Genomic DNA, 27,922 nt, shown 5'->3' on the forward strand with positions numbered 1-27,922 from the left:
GAGCGAAGAAGACGCATGTGCTTTCAACGGCCGTTGAAAACTCTATTTTTGCCTTCCCGCTCGCGATTTTTGATTCCTTTTTGTTCTATTTTTTCTTGTCTTTCGACTTAATTTCTTTTTAAAAAAAAAAAAAAAAACCTCGTGTCTTTTTTCTTTGCTTTTGCAGCCGGCCCCGGCGGGGCCTGTTGTAATCATCCAAGCCTCCGGGTTTGATTTCACGAGTCCTAAACCCATGAATTTGGAGGGAGAAGTGTACTGAAGAAACTGCCTTTAAAATCTGTTTCATTTCAGTACTGGACATTTTATCGATCTCAAAACAAACATATCTGTGTGGACTTTTCAGGGCAGTTACTGACTGATTTTGTTTACTCAGGTTCTACTCATTATGCCGCCCCCCCCCCCCCCAAAAAAAAACAAAAAACTGGCCCCTAATAATCTCGACTATGAAATACAGCTAAAATGATTTTCATCCTACTTTTCGCCTCCTGTAAATATGGCTAAAGTTCATATTGATGAAGGGAAGGTTATGGACTGCTAAGGGGGGGCAGAAACTTTCTTTGCAAAGCCGCCCTTGAAAGCAGGGAAGAGAAGGCAACAGAGCGCAGGAAGTGAGGCCAAGAGAAAACAAAGCAAAGGGTTTGCAGAGAATGGAAAGGAGGCTGAAAGAGGAGATGACGGCAGATTCAGTAGAGAGCTGCAAATTGACGAATGTGATCTGCCAGCTTTGTGAAACATTCACATTCATTTATATATACATAAGTTGTTTAAATGCTCCCCTCCCCCCATCAGTTTAGTCAGGCACTTCTATTACTCATAGTAATGAAAGGAACAGATATTTTATTTCCTGTGTGCAGAAACATAAGAATAAAAACTGTATTTTATTTAATGTATAATTTTGATTATGTAAACCGCTATGATACATAGCCTTGTCAAGAAGTAAAGCACTGCTTCCACTTGCTTTGTGATAACAAAAGGTGAATCACACAGAAAAGCAACAGAGGTTTGCACACATCTGTATTTCATTGCTGGTATGAAATCATAGACTGCTGCCAGAGGTTGTGGTAAGAACAGATAGCGTAGCTGGTTTTATGAAAGGTTTGGACAATTTCCTGGAGGAAAAGCCCATAGTCTGTTATTGAGAAAGACATGGAATGATACTACTCTTTGAGGTTCTAGAATCTTGTTACTCTCTGGGATTCCGGAATCTTGTTATTCTTTGAGATTCTGTATGGAATGTTGCTACTCTTTGGGATTCTAGAATCTTGTTACTCTCTGGGATTCCGGAATCTTGCTATTGTTTGAGATTCTGGGGTATGGAATGTTGCTACTCTTTGAGATTCTAGAATCTTGTTACTCTCTGGGATTCCGGAATCTTGCTATTGTTTGAGATTCTGGGGTATGGAATGTTGCTACTCTTTGAGGTTCTAGAACCTTGTTACTCTCTGGGATTCCGGAATCTTGTTATTCTTTGAGATTCTGCATGGAATGTTGCTACTCTTTGAGATTCTAGAATCTTGTTACTCTCTGGGATTCCGGAATCTTGCTATTGTTTGGGATTCTGTATGGAATGTTGCTACTCCTTGGGTTTTGGCCAGGTACTAGGGACCTGGATTGGCTACTGTGAGAATGGGCTATTGGGCTTGATGGACCATTGGTCTGACCCATTAAAGCTATTCTTATGTTGTTAAACACTATGGCAGCGTTTTTTATGTTTAACTATTTTTTATTAAATTTCCAACAAAGTGCTAGACAATTATACAGAAGTGTTCACCAAAATCTATCACATGTGCACAAACCATTCCCCCCAACCCTCCTTTCCCACCCCCCACCCCCCCAGCATATATATAAATAGAGTCCAGCAACATCTCAGGAAGCATGTGGTCATCTTCACAAATTCAATAGTCTACTGCGAGCGTGGGGAGTAAGGTCCATCCAGAAAGGTTCCCAAGTCCAGACCTTGCTCCAGATCCCCAATCTGTCTCCTCTCCAAAGAGACATTATGTACGATCATCAAGGATCTCCATTGATTATAAGAGGGCAGGTCCCGGGACAACCAGTTAGTCAATATAGCTTTTTTCCCCAGCAGCACTCTGGTCAATTTTTGGTTCATAGACAACAACGCGGAAGACAAAGGTGCGCGCCGACAACTGAGCGCAAGACGGAGGCGCGCGCCGAAGAAAATTACTGTTTTTAGGGGCTCCGACGGGGGTTTTTGTTGGGGAGCAACCCCAGTTTACTTAATACAAATCGCGCCGGCGTTGTGGGGGTTTGGGGGGTTGTAAACCCCCACATTTTACTGTAAACTTAACTTTTTCCCTAAAAGCAGGGAAAAAGTGAAGTTTTCAGTAAAATGTGGGGGGTTACAACCCCCCAAACCCCCCCATAACGCTTCCACAACATGGCGCAATCTGTATTAAGTAAAGTGGGGGGGTTTCCCCCACGCTCCCTCTGTCGGAGCCCTAAAAACAGTAATTTTCTTCGGCACGCGCCTCCACGCTGCGCTCAATTGTCTGCTCGCGCCTTTGTCCCGGCGCGCTTTTGACCTGACACCCAATTTTTAAAAATGTTTACACAGGCAAATTTTTGAAAATTGCCTCCCTGTTCTCATGGTTTCACACAGCACATACGCTTTTAGCTAGGTAGAAAAGGGTTGTGGTGTTTATATGGGGGAGGGGGGGTTAAAGGCAGATGCAAAGGATTTGGATAGAAATATCCAGGGCCCTTCTAGCCGGTAAGGCTATTCTTATCTTCTTAGTCTGCCAAACCAGACATCTGCCTTGGAGAAAGGAAAACCCTGTAGCTTGCCTTTTCATTGAAGATGGGCCTTGTCCAATCTGGACTCTGCTGAGGCTACTTCACCATAACGGAACATGCCCACAAGTGGAAAGAAACTTTGAAAGTCAGGAGAAGCAGCTAAAATACAATTTCTCCATTAAACTTCAGCACAGCTTGCAAAATTGCTAGAAAGCAACTAAGAGAGGGGAGAACAAGATGAATATCACATAGCCTTACTTCTGGAATCTTCATTCGTTCATTCTTAAACCATCCCACACATTGCCACGCTAGGACTGTGCATATGGGAAACAGTGTTAGGGGACGGCTTTCAATGCCAGAGACTAGATTGTCTTTTAGTTGCCCTGGGCCACCTGCCACAAGGAGCCCAAGCCTGCCTTTATCTGAAGAAGGTATAGCCTAAAGGATGACTTTGGAGTAGAGAATGACACGGTGACAAAATTCATCACCGTTCCCGTCCCCACGGGAAACCATCTTCCTGTCATTCTTTAAGGAGAGAGGGAAGAATCAGAGTATGACTGGCCACAACCATTGACCCGCAAGCTTTGCTATGAAGAATGCTGGTGTAGAAGGACCGAGGTTGAAACAGACACTACAGAATGACAGTCTCTGGTATCCAGAGCAGATATTGTGATGTCATAATGCCTCATTCCACCAGTGCCTAAGAGCCAATCACATCAGTGATGTCACAATGGCTTCATTATTCAGAGTATGAATGGCCACAACCACTGACCCGCAAGCTTTGCTTTGAAGAATGCTGGTGTAGAAGGACTGAGGTTGAAATAGACACTAGAAAATGACATGGGATTATTTCCCGCGGTTATCCGCGGGACGGGAACGGTGATGAATTTTGTCACCGTGTCATTCTCTACTTTGGAGCCCTCTGCCTGTCCTGGTCCTCTGGATGTGCAACTTCAGTCCTGCAAAACTGACCTTAAGGCAGTAAAAATCAGCCCACAAGTGATATCAGCTCGTAAGAACCTTCCGGGAGCTTTTCTAAAAGAGATGTAGTCAATACTTCCCAGATCACTGCATACTAAACTGTGAATCCCTGGGCAGAATTCAAGAAGTGAAATCAATGGTCATTGTCCAGCAGGGAGCAGTGAATTGATCCAATCCAACACCTCACTTAGGGGGTCCCTTTACTGTGGTAGAGAGTGGCCGTAGCGTGCCTTTATGCAGGTTTTCCCTGTGCACTAAGACCATTTCTACCACAGCCGGAAAATGGATGACTTTAGCGGCACTGGGAGTTCCTTGACAAAGCATTTGTGAAACATGTTGGACTCCATATCTCCCAGGTCGTAGTTAAGAAAACTATAAAGTTAAGTTAAAAAATTTTCTTTACTACTTATTCCTAGAAATGATTTAAAGATTAATAACATTCACCCCTAAAATTATGGCATTTTGATCAAAAAAGCCGGTGAGGATTTATCACCCAAACTCCCAGCTAAACATTTGATGCAGTGGAGGAGGGGGTGTAACTGAGGCTTTTGATTGAAGAAACATTTCAAGCTATTAGGAGTTTATATACTTACTCATAGTATTTGTTGGTTTTGGATATTAAAAAATAATCGTGAACACTTTCTGACACCTATTTTGTAGGTAGTAAAGGCCCACTTCTAAAAAACAGCACCCGAAGTTAGGCAGCGGTAGGCGCCCTTCCTGTCGCCTAACTTAATTGGTTTTAATTGGTTTAATTGGCGCACTAATTGGCTGTGGCAATTAAAAACCAATGAAAACGCCATTACAAAAAAATGGGGCTGCCTCCAAAAATGGCCACTGTTATCCTGCCTATGAATGCGCCTTACGACGCCTAGCACCACTGTAGGCGTGATTTACACCGGAATTGGCATTAGGCGTGGTAAGGCGCCTCCGCAGGCGTGGTTCTCATGAAAGGTAGGTGCTGGAAATGTAGGCTTTTAAAACCCTAGCCTACGTTTCCGGCGCCAACCTTTCACGAAGCTGCAGTTCTACAAATGGCGTCGTTGCACGATTGACACTTTTTTAGGTGGCCCCTAAGGGCTAATGCTTTAATCCTGTTCTAATCAGTTAGCATGCGGTAATGTAGCTGTGCAGTTAGGACAGAAATACCCCCTCTGCCCAGACACTCTCGCTCCATGGAAACATTTTAAATATTTTTTAACCTTGTAGTTTGTGAGCGCAGATAGGAACTGACTGTGGGAAGCCGGAGCACGTCCTGCTGTAAGCTGTTTTAAGCTACAATAAACATGTGCTAGTGCTTCCCACAAATTTGTCACCGTCCCCGCAGGAACTCAATTTCCCGTCCCATCCCTGCAAGTTTTGTCGCTATCACCCATTCCTGTAAGCTCTGCCTTAACCACACAAGCCTTGAACACTTATGATTTTTTAAGTGTTTGAGGCTTGTGCAGATGAGGACGGAGCTTAGGCATTGGTGGAATGAGGCATTATGACATCACAAGCTGAGCTCTAGAATGTTGCTACTTATGAGGACGGAGCTCAAGCATTGGTGGAATGAGGCATTATGACATCACAATCTGAGCTCTAGAATGTTGCTATTTAGGATTTTAATGAGTTTGAGGCTTGTGCAGATGAGGACGGAGCTTAGGCATTGGTGGAATGAGGCATTATGACATCACAATCTGAGCTGTAGAATGTTGCTACTTAGGATTTTCAAGGGTTTGAGGCTTGTGCGGATGAGGACGGAGCTTAGGCATTGGTGGAATGAGGCATTATGACATCACAATCTGAGCTCTAGAATGTTGCTACTTAGGATATGACAGTGTTTGAGGCTTGTGCAGATGAGGACGGAGCTTAGGCATTGGTGGAATGAGGCATTATGACATCACAATCTGAGCTGTAGAATGTTGCTATTTAGGATTTTAATGAGTTTGAGGCTTGTGCAGATGAGGACGGAGCTTAGGCATTGGTGGAATGAGGCATTATGACATCACAATCTGAGCTCTAGAATGTTGCTACTTAGGATTTTAAAGTGTTTGAGGTTTGTGCAGATGAGGACGGAGCTTAGGCATTGGTGGAATGAGGCATTATGACATCACAATCTGAGCTCTAGAATGTTCCTACTTAGGATTTTAAGGTGTTTGAGGCTTGTGCAGATGAGGACGGAGCTTAGGCATTGGTGGAATGAGGCATTATGACATCACAATCTCAGCTCTAGAATGTTGCTACTTAGGATTTGAAAGTACAGTGGTGCCTCGCATAACGAACGCCTCGCACAGCGAACGCTGCACACAACGAACTTCATGTCTTGATTCATACAACGAACTTCGTTTCACACAACGAAGTCGCCCGAGCTGCCGATGTATTGCATCCTTCCGCGCAGGCACTGCAGGCAGTCGTTAGTCACTGCGCTTAACTGCCCTCTCTCACAGCCCTTCGCCTGGCTCCCTGTGCAGTGGCGGACCGTCGGCTCGCCTCCTTTTATGGAGGGGCCCGGCGCCTACTGCTGATGCGGTGGGGGGGGCGGAGCTACTCTCGCCGCTTCCCCGATGCTAGAAAAAAAAAAAAAAAAAGAAAAGTTAAGTCCCAGTTTTTGCCGCTGAGACTCTGCCCTCTCTCACTGTATACAGTCGTCCTTTTAAGATAAACTCAATCTTTTTTATATATCATGGCTTCTAAAAAAAGCAGGAAGGTGATTTCTGTTGAAATGAAACGGGAAATAATTAGAAGGAGTGAATGTGGGGTAAAACAGTGTGACCTCGTCAAAGAGTTTGGCCTCAGCAAGACCACCATTTTCACCATTTTGACAAATTTATCTTTTTTTATGTCATCTTAGCATATTTTATGCTGCAGAACGAATAATTTTTTTTAACATGTATTGTTATGGGAAAACGCGTTTCACATAACAAACTTTTCGCATAACAAACTTGCTCCTGGAACGAATTAAGTTCGTTGTGTGAGGCACCACTGTATTTGAGGCTTGTGCAGATGAGAACGGAGCTCAGGCATTGGTGGAATGAGGCATTATGACTTCACAATCTGAACTCTAGAATGTTGCTGCTTATGATTTTGAAGTATTTGAGGCTTGTGCGGATGAGGACGGAGCTTGCAGGAATGGGGCAGCGACAGAAATAGAACTCGCAGGGATGGGATGGGAAAATGAGTTCCCGTGGGGACGGGAAAAAATTTGACCCCATGTCATTATCTACCACAGCTTAGCAAATGGACTCCTTACTAGGGTTACCGCTCATCCAGATTTACCTCTTTTTAGAGGACATGTCCAGGCGTCTAGACAGCTTTTCAATTCCCGGCACTTTATCTGAGTTTTGAAAAGCTTCCAGCTCGGGACTGAGTCGGAGGGTATCTGCACATGCACGGATGCAACGCGGTAATGTCACACACATACACGCATAGGTGTGATGTCATTGCATCACACCTGCGCAGGTGCAGATGCCCTCACAGCGCAGCTCTGAGCACGAGAACAGGTTGCGAGGGGCGAGGCTGGGACGGAACGAGTCATGGATGGGTGGAATGAGGTGAAACTGGGGGGGGCTTGGGGGGGGCCATAGGTCTGGATTTTACAATAGTAAAATCTGGTAACTCTACTCCTTACTGCACTGGAGGAATGCATCTGATCTGATGCATTGCCTAACCTGTTGCATCACCATTTTCATTAGGCCCTCACTTATAACGAGTTAAAGACAGAGATGACTATCATGAATGCTGGCCAGGAGTCTGGCACCGGAATGGACACGCTGCAAGATACTTCAGCGCCACCTAGAGTCTCTTCAGGGCAAAATGGACCCCAGTTTCTAGAGAACAAAAATAAGTTATTTTACTTTTCCAGAGCCGGTTCTGAAGGACAATATGTATTTTATGTTTCTTGAATGTCTTTAAAAATCTCAGGGAGGGATAGCCTTAAGCTATTCTGTGCCAGCACTTGATTTCAAAGAGCATGAACTCTGGTTTTTCTACTTACAATTTGTCCTGCTTTGGTTGTGATAGAGAATGACACAGGGACAAATTTTCCCCCGTCTCCGTGGGAACTCATTTTCCCGTCCCGTCCCCGCAAATTCTTTTCCTGTCCCTGCCCAATGCCTGTGAGCTCCGTCCTCATCTGCACAAGCCTCAAACACTTTAAAATCCCTTCGGGACAGTAAGGGAATTTTTTAAGTACCTTCTTACATCTCATTTATAATCTTAATGTACATTTTCTTCAAACCGCTTAGAACCTAACGGATGTAGCGGTATATAAGAAATAAATTACATTACATTACATTAAGGCAGAGCTTACAGGAATGGGGCAGGGACAATGACAAAACTCACAAGATCAGGACGGGGAAATTGAGTTCCTGCAGGGACGGAGAAAAATTTGTCCCTGTGTCATTCTCTACACTGCACCACTCTAAAAATCAAAATGTAGTAAAAGTGAGCCAAGTAAAGGACAATCAAGTCATTGTGACATCACTGATGAGGTTGGCTCTTATTGGTGGATTGAGGCATTATGACATCACAATACCAGCTCTGGTTATATCAGAGGCTGAAATTTTTCACACTATTTATTTATTCGATTTTCTATACTGTTTTCCCAAGTAGAGAATGACAGGACAAATTTTTCCCCATTCCCGCGGGAACTCATTTTCCCTTCCCGTCCCCATGAGTTCTTTTCCTGTCCCTGCTCCATTCCTGCAAGCTCCGGCTTCATCTGCGCAAGCCTCGAACACTTTAAAATCATAAGTGCTCGAGGCTTGCGCAGTTAAGGCAGCGCTTACGAGAATGGGTCAGGGGCAGCGACAAAGCCCGCGGGGACAGGACGGGGAATTTGAGTTCCTGCAGGGATGGGGGAAACATTTGTCCCTGTGTCATTCTCTAGTTGCGGGAGCGTTCCTTGCACTTTCACCAGTGACCTCTGCTGCAGAGGAACTGACCAGAATTTATTTCTATGACTATATTCCACTTTTTCCTTCTCTTCGTGTTTTGGATTGAAAAGTGGAGAATGGGATTCTGTAGGGCAGGCTGATCATGGAGGGGTCGGAGGTAGATCGCCAGCCCCAATTAGCTCCGTCTCTCCAGCAGTTCGCCTCATCGCTAGGGGAGAGCTCGTGCTGACAGGTCGTTTGCCGAGAGCTTGCCGCCGCTGCTGATCCTTTACCTGTCTCTTTTTCCCTGCCTGTGAGAATCTTACCAGCGGGTGTATTTGGGGCGCTTGTTGTTTTCATGCCAATAGGTTGTGGGTACCCTGTGACAATACACCACAGGCCCAGTGTCATACCTGGTCTGCTGCCTCTCAGAATCACCCATTCCTGCCCCTGCCCCAACACCCCTTAGAAGTGTGTTATGTACCGGGCGATATCCATTCACCCGGGCTTTACCGGAACACACTTTTACTGTATTATTTGCGTCGTGTGCTGGTCATTGGTCGCTTTATAGTTTGCTTTCATTAAACGTTTTCGGGCAGACACAACAAAGTGTCAAGAATCTGGTGATTTTGGCGGACTTTTCCAATTTTGTTCTACTTGCCTATGCCTTGCCTTCGAATTGGTTCAAACCACTGTGACTTTTGCATGCCTCTGCAATTTTATTTTGCCTAGCCTTTGTTTTAATTCTACACTGCAATTTTATTTCGCCTTGGCTTTGCGTTGATTCTACACTGTATGCAGAATTTATTAAATCGCGTGAGCTGGTATTTGAACTTGTTTGGCGGTATTTGATTTTATCTGGTTTGCTGGACAGGTGCTTGAGTTTTTTTGATGATTCTTTGGTGGTATTTGATTATTGGTACCAGTATAATGAATTCTTATTTTCACTTTTAGAACTGCATGTGTGGTTTTGGCATCTCCATTCCTTGTATTGCACATTATCCAGAGGTCTTCAGTTCCTGTTGGTCTTTAATACTTTGGGACAGTGACAACTTTTGGACCAGATTCAGCCAGTGTTTATACTAATTTAGCAGGTTTGGCCTTCTTACATCCAGCTACTCCAGTATAATGAAGTTGAATGTTTGAAAGAAGAACAAAACCTACCACTTTCATGATGAATGGGAAATGGACTTCTTCAATGTGGTGAAAGACAAGTGTTGTTGTCTAATTTGTAATGCCCCAGTATCCTTGCCCAAAAGGGGTAATCTGGAACGTCATTATAAGGCTCAGTTCTGCATAGCAAAAGTTTGATGCTGATTTTCCACCCAGAAGTGAAATTTGTAAACTGAAGCTCAAAGAACTTAAATTGAAATGGGCTACTCAGCAACAATTGATGGTGAAACCAAGGTCACATTCGGTCAATGCAACCATAGCATCCTTCAAAGTCAGCAACCTGATCTCAAAGACATGCAAACATTTCACTGAAGGGGAATTTGTAAAAAGATTGTTTTCTTGCAATCGTTTTGAAGGATTTAAAAATAAGAAAGAGTTCATAGCTGCTATTTAAGATGTACAATTGTCAAGAAACACCGTCGTGTGGCGAATAGAAAAGATGTGTGGAGACACAACTGAACAATTGGAGGATGTTTCAGATTGGGTTGCTTTCTCACTCCCAACTGGATGACTCTACAGACATAAGAGACATAGCCCAGTTACTAATCTTTATTGTGATGGTTTTTGAAGACTTCAGTGTTGAAGAACTACTTAGAATGATTTCTTTAAAAGGAAGAACTACCGGTCAGGAAATATTCAGTTCTTTCGTGACATAGAGTAATCTTCCATTGCATAGACTTGTTTCCATCACTACTGATGGAGCAAAAGCAATGACAGGTGAGGTTAAGGGTTTCATAGCCCTCTGAAGACAGCATGACGACTTCCCAGATATCTTTTCTTACCACTGCATCATTCACCAGCAAGTTTTGGCAAGCAAGAGACTCCATACAAAGACAGTCATGGACATCACTTTCAAAACAGTAAATTCAGTTCGTGGAAGATCACTTCATAGACAGCTTTTCAATCTTACTCTTGATGAAGGGGCAGCGGAAATCATTTTGCACACAGATATAAGGTGGCTAAGTAGGCACAAATTTCTGCAAAGATTTCGTAATTTGCTGAATGAAATAAGAAGTTTTTTGAAGAAGAGGTGAGATGACCATGCAGAGTTGGGAAGATGAGGTTATGTGATCTGGCATTTCTTGATGACTTTAAGGCGAATTGGCGAGATGATGAGGAAAGTTTCATCCTACAAGAGCAAATTTGAGCTAATGATGACTGACCTTGCAAACAACACTTTTGATCATTTTCCTAATACCATCTGGGACAATATCCTAATTTTGTTTTTCAGAACGAGAAGTATGTGACAGAAATCTATTCTGTTATCCAGGAATTCGAAAATAGATTCTGTGACTTCCAAAAAATTGGAACCGTTGTGGAGTACTTGTCATATCCATTCAAAGTAGATGTGGACATTAAAGAAACTGCAGCTGCTATCATTGAACAAGCCATCTCTTGAAAACGAAATATTAACCCTTAAAATTGACATTTTTCTCAAGACCCGTGCTGAGCAAGAATCGTTTTGGAAGCTAGTTGCCTAGAGACAAATTTCCCAACCTGAGAAGATGACGTGAAGCTATAGACTCCTGTTTCGGTTCAACTTATTTGGGCAAATCTGCGTTTTCCCATCTGAAAATGACAGCGTGTGCAACGTTCCAACATGACAAATGAACATCTCCAGGATTCCCTGAGACTGGCCCTCACGTAATATTCACCCAACTTCAAAAAGCTGGTGGATGAAATGCAGGCTCAGACGTTTCACTAATGAGAAAGAGCAAAATATTAAAGATTGTGTAAGATCAGCCTGGATCAATACTCGACCTAAATTTAACTCAAATTACTCAATAAAGTTATTAAGACAGTTAAAATTATTACTCAATAAAACTTTAAGAAAAAATGGATCTTCGTCTCTCTGTTTAATTTTTGCTTAATTTTCTTAACTGCTGATCACATCCAAGTAATTGACAGAAGGTTCGTTAAAAATGGGGGAAGGGAGGAATCCTCCAACTTTATTGTGTTAAAATGTAATTTAAAATTAATTTGAAACTTAATTTTCATGGTGGTAGATCACCAGCACTTTCTGCCAGAAAATGTAGGTCACGCCCTGTTCAAAGTTGGACATGCCTGCTATATGGAATGGATTTTTTTTTTTTTTTAAAGCCCTTATGATTGAAAATCATTTTAGAATTCATCTTGGATGAAAGATGCTCTTGAAAGAGATTGGTAAAGCTCGGTCTGTTTTCAGGACTTTCTATTGTAGGTCCATTTTCTCTTTTTTTCCTCCTCCATATTCTGTTTCAAAATGTCTCTTGCGCAATCTGCAGCTCCAACGACGACTAATGAGGTCGATCTTGGATTGCCAGACTCTTGCCACCACTCTGAGCAGGATGGGCAAACCCAAACAACTGATTTGACCCACACATCGTGCCATTCCTGCCACACTCGTTCTCCTCCTCCCGTCGCCACTCGTGGGATTTCAAAACGATCTGAAAAACAGATGCTTCGCTGCAGACAGTTTAGGCTGTCTCTGATTAATTAAAGCTCACCTTTCTAATCAAGCTTTTGCTTAATGGACCGCGTCCACTGGCTTTTCCTGTCATCGTCTTATGACTTGTCCACCAGCTATTTTTACTGGTGTTACTATGTTTGTGCTAATGCTTTGGGATCTCTGATGTGTTTATTTATTCCGTTTTCTGCTGTGATTTATCACGGTGTTGCAGTCCACTTCGCTTCTCTTCAAAAGAGTAGAAAATAAACGGCAGACAGTAAAACCTTGGAATGCAAGTTACTTGGTTTGCAAGACAAGCAAAACATTTGATTAAATTATAACTGGCTATAGAAGCAATGTCTTGCAATACGAGTACATACAGTATACATGCGTCACATCATCACGACTGAGCCGATGGTTCTCTCTCTGACGCTGCGGGAGTGGAGTGACTGTTATAAACGAGCGAGGTCTTGCGATACGAGTACATACAGTAAACACTCGTCACATCATCACAACTGAGCCGATGGTTCTTCTCTCTCTGACGCTGCGGGAGTGCAGTGACTGTTCTAAACGAGCGAGGTCTTGCGATACGAGTACATACAGTATACACGCGTCACATCATCACGACTGAGTCGATGGTTCTTCTCTCTCTGACGCTGCGGGAGTGCAGTGACTGTTCTAAACGAGCGAGGTCTTGCGTTACGAGTACATACAGTATACACGCGTCACATCATCACGACTGAGTCGATGGTTCTTCTCTCTCTGACGCTGCGGGAGTGCAGTGACTGTTCTAAACGAGCGAGGTCTTGCGATACGAGTACATACAGTATACACGCGTCACATCATCACGACTGAGTCGATGGTTCTTCTCTCTCTGACGCTGCGGGAGTGCAGTGACTGTTCTAAACGAGCGAGGTCTTGCGTTACGAGTACATACAGTATACACGCGTCACATCATCACGACTGAGTCGATGGTTCTTCTCTCTCTGACGCTGCGGGAGTGCAGTGACTGTTCTAAACGAGCGAGGTCTTGCAATACGAGTACATACAGTATACACGCGTCACATCATCACAACTGAGCCGATGGTTCTTCTCTCTCTGACGCTGCAGGAGTCTAGTGACTGTTCTAAACGAGCGAGGTCTTGCGTTACGAGTACATACAGTATTTTGTATTTGAGTTTTTGGGCTGTGGAACAAATCGTCTGAGTTTCCATTATTTCCTATGGGAAAATTTGCTTTGATATATGAATGCTTTGGATTACAAGCATGCTTCTGGAACGAATTATGCTTGCAAACCAAGGTTTTACTGTATAAGTAAATAAGATAAAGTGTGATTTAAAGGAGTTGTGTTTTAAAACCAATGTCACATAGCTGTGGGCTTTCTTTCAGTGTTATTCAGTTTCAGCGGTGCTCCCTGTTCTTTCCCATGGATATTTTTCTGGTCTACTAAATGAATGCAAAGGAGCCACGGGATACCAAAGCCCCCTCCCCCCTCCATTTAAATAACAGCGTATAGTGTATACCGCTCTGTGCCCTGTGCTACGAGACACCACAGGGAGCGTGAAACTGGAATTTAATGATCAGAGTAAACGGGATTACTACATGTTACATTGCAAGCTCCACAAATAACTGCTGTGCTTTGGGAAAAAAAGAGTGGATTTTACAATTGAAGGAAAAGAAAACTGAATGCAGGAGTCGTAAGAGACGAATTATTCGCAGAGCCAATAATGCTGACTAGAGAGTTGCACGGGGACAGAAATCCCACCCATCCCCGGCCGTCCCCACCAGGATCCTCTCCGTCTCCACCCATCCCACGTCAGGATCCTCTCCATCCCCACCTGTCCGACCCAGGATCCTCTCCGTCCCCACCCGTCCCCGTTAGGATCCTCTCCGTCCCCACCCATCCCTGCAAGGAATTACCTCCATCCCCGCCCGTCCCCATAAAAAGCAGCAATTACTTCTGACAGGATCATCAATTTCACAGTTTCTTTTGCTGTTTTCCTTGTGGAATCTCTTTGGTGGAACCCTTTTTTTGTTTTCTGTTCAGGTAATTAACTTATAAACCCCCTCTTTTACTAAGGCTGACGTGTCCATTATATTATATGGACGAGCCCTGCTTCCAAAGCCTTCCATCCCCATGGGAGTCCCGTTGGCTAGAGGGGGGTCCCCGTGGGAGTCCCGTGGGTTAGGGGGGATTCCCGTGGGACCCCCGCGGGATTCCCGCGATACCCGTTCCCATGCAGACCTCTAATGCTGTCTGCAAAACAACTATCCCTCGTGCACATGAGTCCCTGCCCACCCAGGGCATTGACGTGTTTGGGCTGTCTTTGTAATAGGGTGCACTGTTCTCCCAAGTAACCCAAAATTATAGAACACCCCAAGAAACCCTGGCAATAGAGCTAGCTGGAAACAGTTTCTGTATTCATTGGATAATAGAGTGATGTATTTGGGGTTCAGGTGGCTCTGGAATGGGACAAATCAGCCTCAAATATATAGTAGCAACCACTGTCCAGAGGGAAAGATGGATGGACATACAGACAAAATGAAGAAAAGTCAACAGCAATAAAGGAGGAATACCTAAAGACCTTCTTACCAATTTGTTGCAATATACGAAAAGTTCTCAGCCCAACCAAGAAGAGAATGATGTGGAGCCAGGAAACTTACAAGTTATTCCACACTTTTCGCTTCAATGAGGCAAATGCATCTATTAAATGGGCACCTGTATAGAGAAACCAAGCCATTGTGACATCACCAATGAGGTTGGCTCTTAGGCATTGGTGGAATGAGGCATTATGACATCACAATACGAGGGGCCGCTGAAAAGTTCTCAGCCCAACCAAGAAGGGAATGAGGTGGAGCCATGAAAATTACAAGTTATTCCACACTTCTCTTGACACTTTTTACTTCGGTGGGCATAAATATAAGGAAACCAAGCCATTGTGACATCACCAATAAGGTTGGCTCTTAGGCATTGGTGGAATGAGGCATTATGACATCACAATACAAGGGGCCACTGTAAAGTTCTCAGTCCAACCAAGAAGGGAATGAGGTGGAGCCAGGAAACTTACAAGTTATTCCACACTTTTCTTGACACTTTTTTCATTTCAATGATAAGAATTTAAACACAAAGTGTGAAATAACTTGTAGGTTTCATTGTTCCATATCATTCTGTTCTTGGTTGGGCTGAGAACCTTTCAGTGGCCCTTTGTATCTATATGTTCCATCTTTGTTTACACCCCATGCTGTCTATTAAAATGTTTTATTGTACATTGTGTTGACATTGTAATGTAACATACTATGCCATACCTCATTTATTCATTCAATTTTCTATACTGTTTTCCTAGGGGAGCTCAGAATGGTTTACATGAATCTATTCAGGTACTCAAGCATTTTTCCGCCTATCCTGGTGGGTTCACAATCTATCTGATATACCTGGGGCAAGTCTAACAAAGATGGCAAAAGAAAATTTACAAAGCAGGGTAAAAATATAATATGACAAAACATGGCATGGTGAGCATAGTTCAGCAAAACTTAGCATGACATGACTAGCAAAAATGTTTAGGCAAGCATGGATGATGAAACATGGAAGACATGGAACGTCAAACATGGTATGAGGGAACGTAGCAGGACCAACATAGTATGGGGCATAGTAAAGTATAGTAGGCCAAGGATGACGAACAGTGGTAGAACATTGGATGATCAAACATGGCTGGTCAGAGATAGGATGAAGCACATCAGCGTTTGAGACTCGAGACAGTGGAGAGTCGGGCTCTTTGTCAGAAGGTTGGGGAAATTTGGGTTAGCGCACTCTCATAGAGGGTCAGGGGAAGAGGTGAGTTTTTATTGCTTTCCTGAAGTTCAGTAGATCTTCTAACGACCTTATGTAGGTAGGCAGTTTGTTCCAGAGGCGCGATAGGTAGTACAAGATCTTTTTTGGGCGTTCTCAAGGCGGAGGGCGCATCCTGAGGGAATATGTAGCCGCTTTTCTTCTCGTAATATGAATATTTTACTGCTGTAATTGTCTATTTCATGCTGGACAGCTCCTTGAGTAAATTCCTTCAAAAAGGCAGTAAATAAATCCTAATAATTAAATAAAATAAATCTAATGATTACTTACTTACTAATTCTTTACAACAAGTACCTTGCACTGACAGATGTTCCTAAAATGTTATGTTAATGTCAATCAGGTTTTTTTATTCTGCTTTTACCTATTCATTTCAAGGTCAGATTACATTACAAGAGGTTGGGTCGGTTACTCAGGGAAAGATTAGAGAAACTGGGCCTCTTCTCCCTCGAACAGAGGAGATTGAGAGGGGACATGATCGAAACGTTCAAGGTACTGAAGGGAATAGACTTAGTAGATAAGGACAGGTTGTTCACCCTCTCCAAGGTAGAGAGAACGAGAGGGCACTCTCTAAAGTTGAAAGGGGATAGATTCCGTACGAACGTTTGGAAGTTCTTCTTCACCCAGAGAGTGGTAGAGAGCTGGAACGCTCTTCCGGAGTCTGTCATAGGGGAAGACACCCTCCAGGGATTCAAGACAAAGTTAGACAAGTTTCTGCTGAACAAGAACGTGCGCTGGTAGGGCTAGTCTCAGTTAGGGTGCTGGTCTTTGACCAGAGGGCCACCGCGTGAGCGGACTGCTGGGCACGATGGACCACTGGTCTGACCCAGCAGCGGCATTTCTTATGTTCTTATGTTAGTTACAATGGATAGTTTGACACGGACATTCAATGTGGTTGTTTCTACAGGTAGATCAGTCCAGTTGTTAATATAGTTTGGTCATAGTTACAAATACATAGTTGCAAGTTCAAGTAGATCATCATCGGCTCATCGTTATGTCCCAGGAGTTGCATGGACATGAGAAAAGGGCTTTTACAATTACCATTTCAGTTACTTCAGGGTTGGCTCCCTGTCTTGGTACAGAATTGCTTTTAAAGTTTTTCTGAACCTCAGATAGTGGTCACAAGATCATAGTGTAAGTAGTAGTTGGTTTTGGCATTTTGCTAATTGATAGTGGATGAATAAGGTCATTTGCCTGGTAGACTATATTGTTGCATGCTGGGAATTTTAAGTGGGAAAGATTTCTGGTGGAATATCTGTTGGAAGCACCCTGGAGTAAGATGGCCAACTCTGTTAGGTGGTCGGGGGGGGGGAGGGGAGGGGGCATTCCCTCTCAGGATCTTACAGCTGAAAACTAAAATGATCAATATTATTTTTTTAACCAAGATCCCTGGGAAGCTGAAAAACTAAATGAGCAGAGCATGGGTCTAGCCAAAACCAGGAACTTTAGCTTTGTATGGCCCATGATTTTGATTTGTTACGAATGTTTCACTTCATGATCTACAAAAAATAGTTCAAGTAACCTTTTTTGTCTCAACTGGGCTACTGCAGTGTCTTGTATTTGGGTCTTTCCAAAAACACTTTAACCAGATTACATATGCTTCAAAACACAGCAGCAAAATCTTTTTTTATTTAGGTCCAAATTTATCTGATAGAGTTACTCTTCTATTAAAAACAATTACTTTGGCTACCAGTTGCAGCCAGAATTGAATTTCAAGTTCTTTGTGTGTCTCATAAAATCTAGTATAGCCTAAGGCCAGCTTATCTGTCTTCTTATTTAAAGTTAATGTCTTCTTTGATCAGCCTATCAAAATAGTTACCTGCTGCTTCAGATTTTAGGTTGAAAATAGCATTTAGAGAGAAGATACCAGAATACTGGAATGCTTTACTGGTAGAACCGCATTTGGAAAGCAATAAATTGAATTTCATAAAATGCTGAAGTCGTGGTTATTTGCTAAATGTTTGAGATGGTCTTCACTCATGGTGCAGGCAGCATAGAAGTGCTGATTCGACTGTATTGTGTCTACCTCAGGGAACTCATATGGCCAACAGGGGTCTTTGCTTTGTGGTGCAGACTCCCAGGGTGAGTGAAGGGGGCACTCAGGCATGCTGCCTTGAAGGTCAATTGCCCTCTTCATCTTTGTCCACAAAGAGTGAGTGAAATAATAGACCATACTTCTTCAGATCTTTCTAGTATCTGCGTTTTCAAATGATCCACCAGCTTAATATTGTAAACCACTCAGATGTAAACATGATAGGCGGTTTGTCAAATTAGCAAATGAAATTACAGCCTATAAGGAGCAAGTGGAGTGGGGGCTGGAAAAAGGGCTTGCTTAGAGAGTAGTTGATTTGAGTGATGGAGAGACTGTCAATAGTCAACTGGTGAATGTATCAGAATTTGCTTGCTGTGGGCTGGACATCTGGTCTTGAAGAGTGACTCTACTGGGTTGAAGTGTAGGGGTAGTTGACCAGCCTTGCTCTGCCAAGTAGGTGTGACATCTAACTACTTGCCATGAAATGACAAAGGAACGGCATTTAACCTGGAAGAGCCACCACATTCATTTAATGGAAGTTGCTCTGTCATCACCTGAAATTTTTATCCAGACCTAAATTAAACTAAACCTCAAACTAAACTAAACCGAGTAGAGCTCGGCAAGGTTTACAGAGTTAGGATAGAAAGGAACTCCAATGAAGGGTTATAGGAAAGAAACAAAGAAGAAAGAGAGGGACAAGGGTCCCAGAGAGCAGGAGGTGTTAGATTTTTGAAAAGAGCCAAGTTTTCAGGTGTTTGCGGAAGAATTGGAGGGAGTTTGAACCTCTGATACCCATCTAAGCTTCTTTATGCCATTCACACTTGATACTTTGGTATCACCTGAATAAGGAGCATCCTAGCATCATTCCTTCCTCTAGTATTTGAAAAGCCCATTTTCCTAAACCCTGCCAAGTCCTGTGAGCAGTAACTGAGGTTGGCATTGTATCTCCATCACCGATAGAAGATCCAGACAGTAGCAGGTCTACCAGGTTAAGCCACTCGATCATAATTAATTAAGCCAACCATCCCTGAAGCATCAGACCAGAATGAGAATGGAAAAAACATTGTCTGTAATTTACCTACAAAATAATATTCGTTCTCAATTTAAAACTGGCTCTTTATGTTACCGCATGACTTCACATTGTGATGGGCTCAAGGTTTTAAAGCCACAAATTAAGATAAGAAATAAGCAATTGTGTTTGTCATCCAGCCATGGCGCGTTTAACTAATCCACTGTGTCCAGCTCCGCTGTGTCTGAGACGGATCAGAAGAGCTTCATCCTCTCCGTCATTGTCCTCTGAGAAGGTCACGGGAGAAAGTCGCGTTGCTGCCTTAGGTTTCATGAGGTCCCGTAGGCTGGTATTCTTTTGCAGAGGGGATAAAGGGTAATTACTATACTCCAGTAATTTATTTGCAATTTGTCAGACCACGTTAGTGTTTATTGACTGTGGAATAACAGGGTTTCTCTGTCATAGCAGTTTTATCAGAAGGAATTCTTGTGACCCTTGAATATTCTTGTGACCCCTCTGCTTCAAAACCCTAGCAGGCTCTTCTCCAATCTACCTATCCGAGCACCTTGAAATTGCTGGCCCCTCTCGTACACGAAACACCTACCTGTTCTCCTTTCCTTCCCTGAAAGGCTGCCTCTACAAGAAATTCCTCGACAGATCCCTAGCATTCCAAGAGGGAAAATGGAACAAATGCCTCACTGCACTCATCTCCAATCCCCCCCCCCCTACCAAATGTTCAGGAAGTCAATCAAAACCTACCTTTTTGATAAATCCCTCTAACTTCTCCCCCCCTTTTTCCTTGCCTCCTCCTCGGACCTTGACTTACCTCAGACTCTCGACTCCTCCAATCTTGTCAGCCACCAAATGGTTAAACAAAATGGATCACCCTATCCAACTAATCACCCCTTCTTCGTTACCTCCCATACTAAATGCCTCTGCTCTGCCTTATCGAACATCGCAGTATGTATCACCGCCGTATGTAATACTACTGTATGAACTCTGCTATATATATGTAACTTATAGCTAATGAAACTTCTCTGTAATTTGTAACCTAGCTGATAAATAACTTCACTGTAAATGTACAGTCTCTTCATCTGTTAACTGCATAGAACTTCCATGGTAATGTGGGGTGTCAGGTCAAAAGCGCGCCGGGACAAAGGCGCACGCAGACAACTGAGCGCAGTGCAGAGGTGCGCGCCGCAGAAAATTACTGTTTTTAGGGGCTACGACGGGGGGTGTGGGGGTGAACCCCCCCACACTTTACTTAATAGAGATCGCACCGCGTTGTGGGGGCATTGTGGGGGGTTTGGGGGGTTGTAACCCCCCCCACATTTTACTGAAAACTTCACTTTTTCCCAGTTTTTAGGGAAAAAGTTAAGTTTACAGTAAAATGTGGAGGGTTACAACCCCCCAAACCCCCCACAACGCCGGCGCGATCTCTATTAAGTAAACTGGGGGGGGGGGCTCCCCACGTCGGAGCCCCTAAAAACTCTAATTTTCTTCGGCGCGCGCCTCCGTCTCGCGCTCAGTTGTCGGTGCGTGCCTTTGTCTTTCGCGGGGTTGTCTATGAACCGTAATGCGGTATACAAAAATAAAAGTTATTATTATTATTAGCCTTGTTGAAGAGAAGCACAGATGGAACTGATGTCAAAATACGACTGGGCTTTATTTCTGGTTTTCTCACTTGCACTGGAACTTTCACGGCTACCTGGGAGCAGCTCTGGGCAACCTGGAACTGGCTTAGTGTGACCCCGGTAATGCAGAGCCATCTGAAAATGCCAACCGGCGGATCCCTTCAAAAGATCTGTCAGGGGTAGAACCGTTAAAAGGAAAGCTTTGTGAACCAATCTGAGGAGTCCGTAAGACTTGGGCAGACTCCTTTCACTAAGGCGAAATAAGCACATACCGCATGAATTTAGCGAGTAGCAGCGTAGCGGTAACAGCGTCCACACTGGCAGGACAGCACAGCGCACGGTAACTCTGCCATCAGTGCAGATAAAGCGGACGCACTTACCATGCCGTGAAGAGTCTTCCTCTGCAGTAGCTGCATGAGAAGGTGTTGGAAAGGCTCCCGATGGTTAACGCGCAAGCTTTACAGCCACCCTGTGGTAATTTGGGCATTTACCTCATGCTGGGAGCCATTGCCACACCTTGGTCATTGAGCGAATAGGTCATTACAGGACATTGAGCGAATAGGGTATGGACATTTTAGGTTAGGTAGGGAAAACTTTCAGGTCATGGACCTGGAGGGCCGCCGCGGGAGCGGACTGCCGGGCACGATGGACCCCTGGTCTGACCCGGCAGAGGCAATGCTTATGTTCTTATTTTAAAAGTAGCTCGCAAGTCAAAAAAGTGTGGGCACCCCTGCTTCAGATAATCCAGGACACCGCTGTCAAGATTATATTCAATGCAAAGAAATCCGATCATGTTACTCCCCTTTTGCAAGAAGCCCACTGGTTGCGGGTGGAACACAGAATCACTTACAGAACAATCAACCTGAATTTATTAATAGAAACATAGAAATAGACGGCAGATAAGGGCCCACGGCCCATCTAGTCTGCCCACCCTAATGTCCCTCCCCTACCTTTGCCCTGTGAATAGATCCCATGTGCCGATCCCATTTGGCCTTAAAATCAGGCACGCTGCTGGCCTCAATCACCTGTAGTGGAAGACTATTCCAGCGATCAACCACTCTTTCAGTGAAAAAGAATTTCCTGGTGTCACCTCGTAGTTTCCCGCCCCTGTGTCACCTCGTAGTTTCCCGCCCCTTTCTTACCCCTTATAATCCTTCTAAGCCTCTAAGATCGACAGCCAATAATCTTCTTTCTATTCCGTCACTGAAGTATATAAATACAATGAGGTCTACTAGCTTCTCTCCCAAATTACTTACGCAAAGAATCAGTTCTTAATAATTTTAAGACGAAGCTCAAGGCATTTCTCTTTCTTGATGCCTTTGAGACCTAACTGTCCTTTTAAGGGCAATTGAGTTCATCGTTATTTATAGCCTCCCACTGTTTTTTTTCTTAATTGTTCTCATTTACCTTGACTATTGTAGTGCTTGCCTTTTTACCTTTTGTTCCTGTTTGTCTTTGTTTTTAAGTCTTCGAAAGTTACAGTTTGGTGACGCAATGTCAGTTTAGCTAAAAGTATGTTTTATGTTTTTATGAATTTGTATACCGCCTAGAAGGCTGATTGGGCGGTATAAGAAATTTTAAAGAAACTTGAAACTTGATTTGAAACTAGTAAAGTCTTGTCAATTCACACCAACTCTTGTTAAATTTGATTGAATTCTCCCTAGATTTTCTAGTGAAATTTCAACAAATTGCACCAAAGGAATCTGGAAAAAATCATAAAATTCCATCAAGCCAAGGTAGAAATTTTCCTGTTTCTTTTTTTTTTTTTTTGTACAATTGCTTTTATGAGAAATTATTCAAGAAAAATAAGAAATGCAATTTTTAAAAAATTACCCCGTCATCTTATCATTCTTGCTTCTGTTGTGATCTCCAGTTCTTTTTGACTCTAGAGATGGGACAGGAGGGGGGTCCATTGTCCAGTACTGGTCGCCGTACCTCAAGAAGGACATGGCGGTACTTGAGAGAGTCCAGAGAAGAGCAACTAAGCTAATAAAGGGCATGGAGGACCTCTCATATACTGACAGACTGAAAAAGCTGGGGCTTTTCTCCCTGGAAAAGCGGAGACTTAGAGGGGACATGATAGAAACCTTCAAAATCATGAAGGGCATAGAAAAAATAGACAGGGACAGATTTTTCAAATTATGGGGAACTACAAGTACAAGGGGGCACTCGGAGAAATTGAAAGGGGATAAGTTTAGAACAAACGCCAGGAAGTTCTTTTTCACACAGAGGGTGGTGGATACATGGAACGCGCTACCAGAAGAAGTGATAAGCAGGAGCACGCTACAGGGGTTCAAAGAAGGTTTGGATAGGTACCTAGAGGACAAAGGGATTGAGGGGTACAGATAGGAGTAGAGGTAAGTTATAAGGATAGGATTAGAGGATTAGAGGTAAGTTACAAAATTAGTCTGGGACCACTGTTCAGGCGATAGGCCTGATGGGCCGCCGCGTGAGCAGACTGCTGGGCAAGATGGACCTCTGGTCTGTCCCAGCAGAGGCACCTTCTTATGTTCTTATGTGAGATAGCGGTCTGGTCTTCTCTTCGTTCTCAATGCCTTTCTGTCAGGAAAGCAAAATACCCACCCCCCTTTTACAAAACCGCGAAAGCGTTTTTTAGTGCAGGCTGGCTCGCTGAATGCTCTGCGTTGCTCTTGACGCTCAGAGTTCCTAGGAGCCTCAGGAGCAGCGCAGAGTATTCAGCGCGCCAGCCAGCGCTAAAAACTGTTTCCGCGTTTTTGTAAAAGGGGGGTATGTTTGTAGGCAAAAGGCTCTGACTTGTTAAATTAGCATTCAGGAAGCCTAAAATATTTTCATCAATAAGCAAAGGTGAAAATTCTTTATAAATTATCTTTACTCACCTTTAAATCATTGTTTTACAAAACTCCATCATTTATTTACAAAGTTTTAATTCCATATTCTTCTCTAAAAACTTTAAGATTGAATGAACAACTTTTATTGGTTATTCCCACCCTTAAAATGATTAATACACGAAGGCAATATATTTTTACCGTTACAGCACCACAAACTTGAAACTCTGTCCCACTTTACTTAAGACGATCTGGAGGCGGGGACAAAATGTAAGGTTATCAAATTTGCCGATGATACCAAACTCTGCAGCAGGGTTAGAAACACGGAAGAATGTGAAGACCTGCAAAGAGACCTAACGAGACTGGAAGACTGGGCAAAAAAGTGGCAAATGAGTTTTAACGTAGAGAAATGCAAGGTCATGCATGTAGGGAAAAAGAACCCGATGTTCAGCTACAAAATGGGGGGAACACTGCTAGGGGTGAGTACCCTTGAAAGGGACCTGGGGGTGATGGTCGACACATCACTGAAACCATCGGCGCAATGTGCGACAGCCTCAAAGAGAGCAAACAGAATGCTGGGCATCATCAAAAAGGGTATCACAACCAGGACGAGGGAAGTCATCATGCCGCTGTATCGCGCAATGGTGCGCCCGCACCTGGAGTACTGTGTTCAATACTGGTCGCCATATCTCAAGAAGGACATGGCGATACTCGAGGGAGTGCAGAGGAGGGCGACTAAACTGATAAAAGGTATGGAAAATTTTACATACGCCGACAGGTTAAAAATGCTGGGGCTGTTCTCCCTAGAGAAGAGGAGACTTAGAGGGGACATGATAGAAACCTTCAAAATCCTTAAGGGCATAGAGAAAGTGAATAAGGATAGATTCTTCAAACTGTGGGGAGCCACAAGAACTAGGGGTCACTCGGAGAAATTGAAAGGGGACAGGTTTAGAACAAATGCTAGGAAGTTCTTTTTTACTCAGAGGGTGGTGGACACATGGAATGCGCTTCCGGAGGATGTGATAGGCCAGAACTCTGTACAGGGGTTCAAGGAGGGTTTAGATAGGTTCCTGGAGGATAGGGGGATTGAAGGGTACAGATATAACTTGAGGTAGGTTATAGAAGAGGACAGAAACCACTTCACAGGTCGCAGACCTGATGGGCCGCCGCAGGAGCGGACCGCTGGGCGAGATGGACCTCGGTCTGACCCAGTGGAGGCAACTTCTTATGTTCTTATGTTCTTATGACAGGAGAAAAATTTTGATAAATTTAAAAGCCAACTTAAGAGCTTTCTTTTTAAAGACGCTTTCAATATCTAATTGAAATGCCAATTGCTCTTTATAACTGCCGTTCATTTTGTTCAATTGTGTATTTTACTCCCAATAAACTATTTTGTTTTCCCTTTCCCTTTGTATATTACCCTTAAATGTTCTTCCTTACCTATCATAAAATGTATTTCGCTCCCTTCTATCCTAGTGTTTCCTGTTGTAATTGGTCTATTTTTAAAAGATTTTATATTTTTTAGATATCCTTGTTATTGTTTACCTTATATTTATAGTTTATGTACATCGCTTAGTAACTGTGATAGGCTGCCAATCAAGTGGAGCAAGCTTCCTCCAAAGCAAGGCAAATCATAGGTTGCATACGCAGGAGTTTCGTCAGCCGTAAGCCTGAAGTCGTTATGCCATTGTATAGATCCATGGTGAGACCGCACCTGGAGTACTGTGTGCAATTTTGGAGGCCGCATTACCGAAAAGATGTGCTGAGACTAGAGTCGGTGCAGAGAATGGCAACCCGGATGATCGGGGGTCTCAAGGATCTCCCTTACGAGGAAAGGCTGGATAAGTTACAGCTCTACTCACTCGAGGAACGCAGAGAGAGGGGAGACATGATCGAGACGTTCAAGTATCTCACGGGTCGCATCGAAGTGGAAGAAGATATCTTCTTTTTCAAGGGTCCCACGGCAACCAGGGGGCACCCGTGGAAAATCAGGGGCGGGAAACTGCACGGGGACACCAGGAAATTCTTTTTCACTGAGAGAGTGGTTGATCGCTGGAATAATCTTCCACTTCAGGTCACTGAGGCCAGCAGCGTGCCTGATTTTAAGGCCAAATGGGATAGACACGTGGGATCTATTTACTGAGTTAGGTGGGGGAGGGTCATTGCGGTGGGCAGACTAGATGGGCCGTGGCTCTTATCTGCCGTCTATTTCTATGTTTCTATGTAATCAAATAACGAATAAACTTGAAACTTGAAAATAAACTTTGGAAAGAGATCCTTTACCCCGTTCTGGGCTCCTTTGGGAGGACAGGCTGTATAAATGAACAAATCAATATTCAGTTCGTATTTGTTCAAGGGACCTTCCTACGAATGACAATCTGTTGCCCAGCACATTTCCTTATAGGCTTTTGCCGCCCTTCGCGTAACTATATCCTGGACCGTTTCGTCTGAGGAATCGTTCCAGTCTGCTCTGCAAGTCTTTAAAGAGACTGACTAAACCTACGAAAATTTGCCTGGATGTGGCAGATTGTTCAACAATTTTATTTTGAAAACATCGGCACTGATCCTCTGGCCTGTGCCCAAAGCCAACCTAACAACAAAGTGACGAATGGGATTATTTGACAATGTGACCTTATTAACTGTGTGGTATTCAGCTGACTGATGTGCCAAAGGGTCCATATCACGCTTCAGCACCTCTGTTAAATAAACCAACCAGATCTGCACAAGCAGACGGCTTTGCTCCGGATACACAAGGCCTTCATAAGGCTCTGTGGCATTCCATAGCTCTTTGTAGGATGGTTCAGTCTTAGTGTTAGATGGATGCTTATATTTTTTTTTTTTTTAGGGGGGTGTATATGAGAAACCCATGCCAGAGGCATCCTGGTGCATCACATGCAAAGTATCCTTCAAATGGCACAGTAGTGGCCCCCAAGACACAGGAGCGCTGTGTTGTCAGCCACAGAAACATAGAAAATGACAGCAGAAAAGGGACATGATCCATCTAGTCTGCCCACACTAATGACCCATCCCCTAACTACGCCCATGAAGTGATCCCACATGCCAATCCCATCGTTTCTTAAAGTCTGGCACGCTGCTGGCCTCAATTACCTGTTGCGGAAGACTATTCCAGCGATTAACCACCCTTTTCGGTGAAGAAATATTTTCTGGTGTCGCCATGGAATTTCCCTCCCCTGATTCTCAACGGGTGCCCTCTGGTTGCCGTGGGTCCTTTAAGAAAAAAGAGATCCTCTTCTGCCTCGATACGGCCCGTGACATATTTGAACATCTCGATCATGTCTCCCCTCTCTCTGCGTTCCTCAAGTGAATATAGCTGCAACTTACCCAGCCGTTCCTCATAAGGAAGATCCTTGAGTCCTGCGACCATCCTGGTGGCCATACGCTGAACCGACTCAACTCTCAGCACATCCAGTACAACTATAGCCATAGCAACCAAAAGGGGCTCGATTTCCCGACCCTTCATGAAATGATTTGTATGCTGTGGAATGCGTTCCCATCCACAGCAGGTGTGTGCAGAGGGGGGGGGGGGGGAAACCCCAAACATTAAAAAACTGACAAAAAAATGGGCTGACTGGGTCTCTTTCGGTAATCACCTGTTCATACTTCTGAGAATTCCTTCGAATTGCTTGCTTCCTGTTCTCTGCATGCCAATGAAAGCCTGGGAATGATGGCACGCCAAAGAAACGCAGGGCAAGAAAGCTGACCTCCTTGGGATGCAAGCTTACCTCACCCAGATGAACCCAAACAGGCTGATCTGGACCCTACGCTCAGCTCTTTGTTTATATTTCAAGATCATTCAGACCCTGCACTTTGACCTCCTCATTGACGACTCTGATAAGGTCCCCTGTTTGATAACCACTCGGCACACCCAGTGATGATCCTGGGGGCAGGAGCGGTGCAACAGGGGTCCTTCTGGAACAACAATTTTTTTTGTATTATGCTTTGCAGTGTAAGATTATAATTCCTTAATTGTATGTCTTTTATCTTTCTGGATGTTTTATTGTAATCCGTATAGAATTGTAGGATATGCGGAATATAATTTTTTTTAATGAATAAAATAATCAGAAGCCCTGAGCCTTAATCAATGTTTGGAACTCCCTATCCCAGTATCCCCCTTTCCCCTAGGGGCAGGGGTGTCAAAACTCAGTCCTCGAAGGCCATAATCCAGTTGGATGTTCAGGATTTCCCAAATGAATATGCATGAGATCTATTAGCATACAATTAAGGTAGTGCATGCAAATGGATTTCATGCATATTCATTGGGGCAATCCTGAAAACCAGACTGGATTGCAGCCCTCAAGGACCGACATTTGACACCCCTGCCCTAGGGAGTTGTGAAAGCCTGCCTCTACAGCAGGGGTGTCATAGTCCCTCCTCGAGGGTCGC

At 43.8% G+C, this 27,922-nt stretch overlaps 1 protein-coding gene across 5 annotated transcripts in view; it reads left to right on the forward strand.

Moving 5' to 3' along the window:
* The window catches only part of SDK2 (sidekick cell adhesion molecule 2), a 635,450-nt gene that overhangs the window by 426,478 nt on the left and 181,050 nt on the right, over positions 1-27,922 (forward strand). The window lies entirely within an intron of this gene.

Source organism: Geotrypetes seraphini, chromosome 10, assembly GCF_902459505.1.
Source record: "Geotrypetes seraphini chromosome 10, aGeoSer1.1, whole genome shotgun sequence".
In the NCBI taxonomy this organism is placed as follows: Eukaryota; Metazoa; Chordata; class Amphibia; order Gymnophiona; family Dermophiidae; genus Geotrypetes; species Geotrypetes seraphini.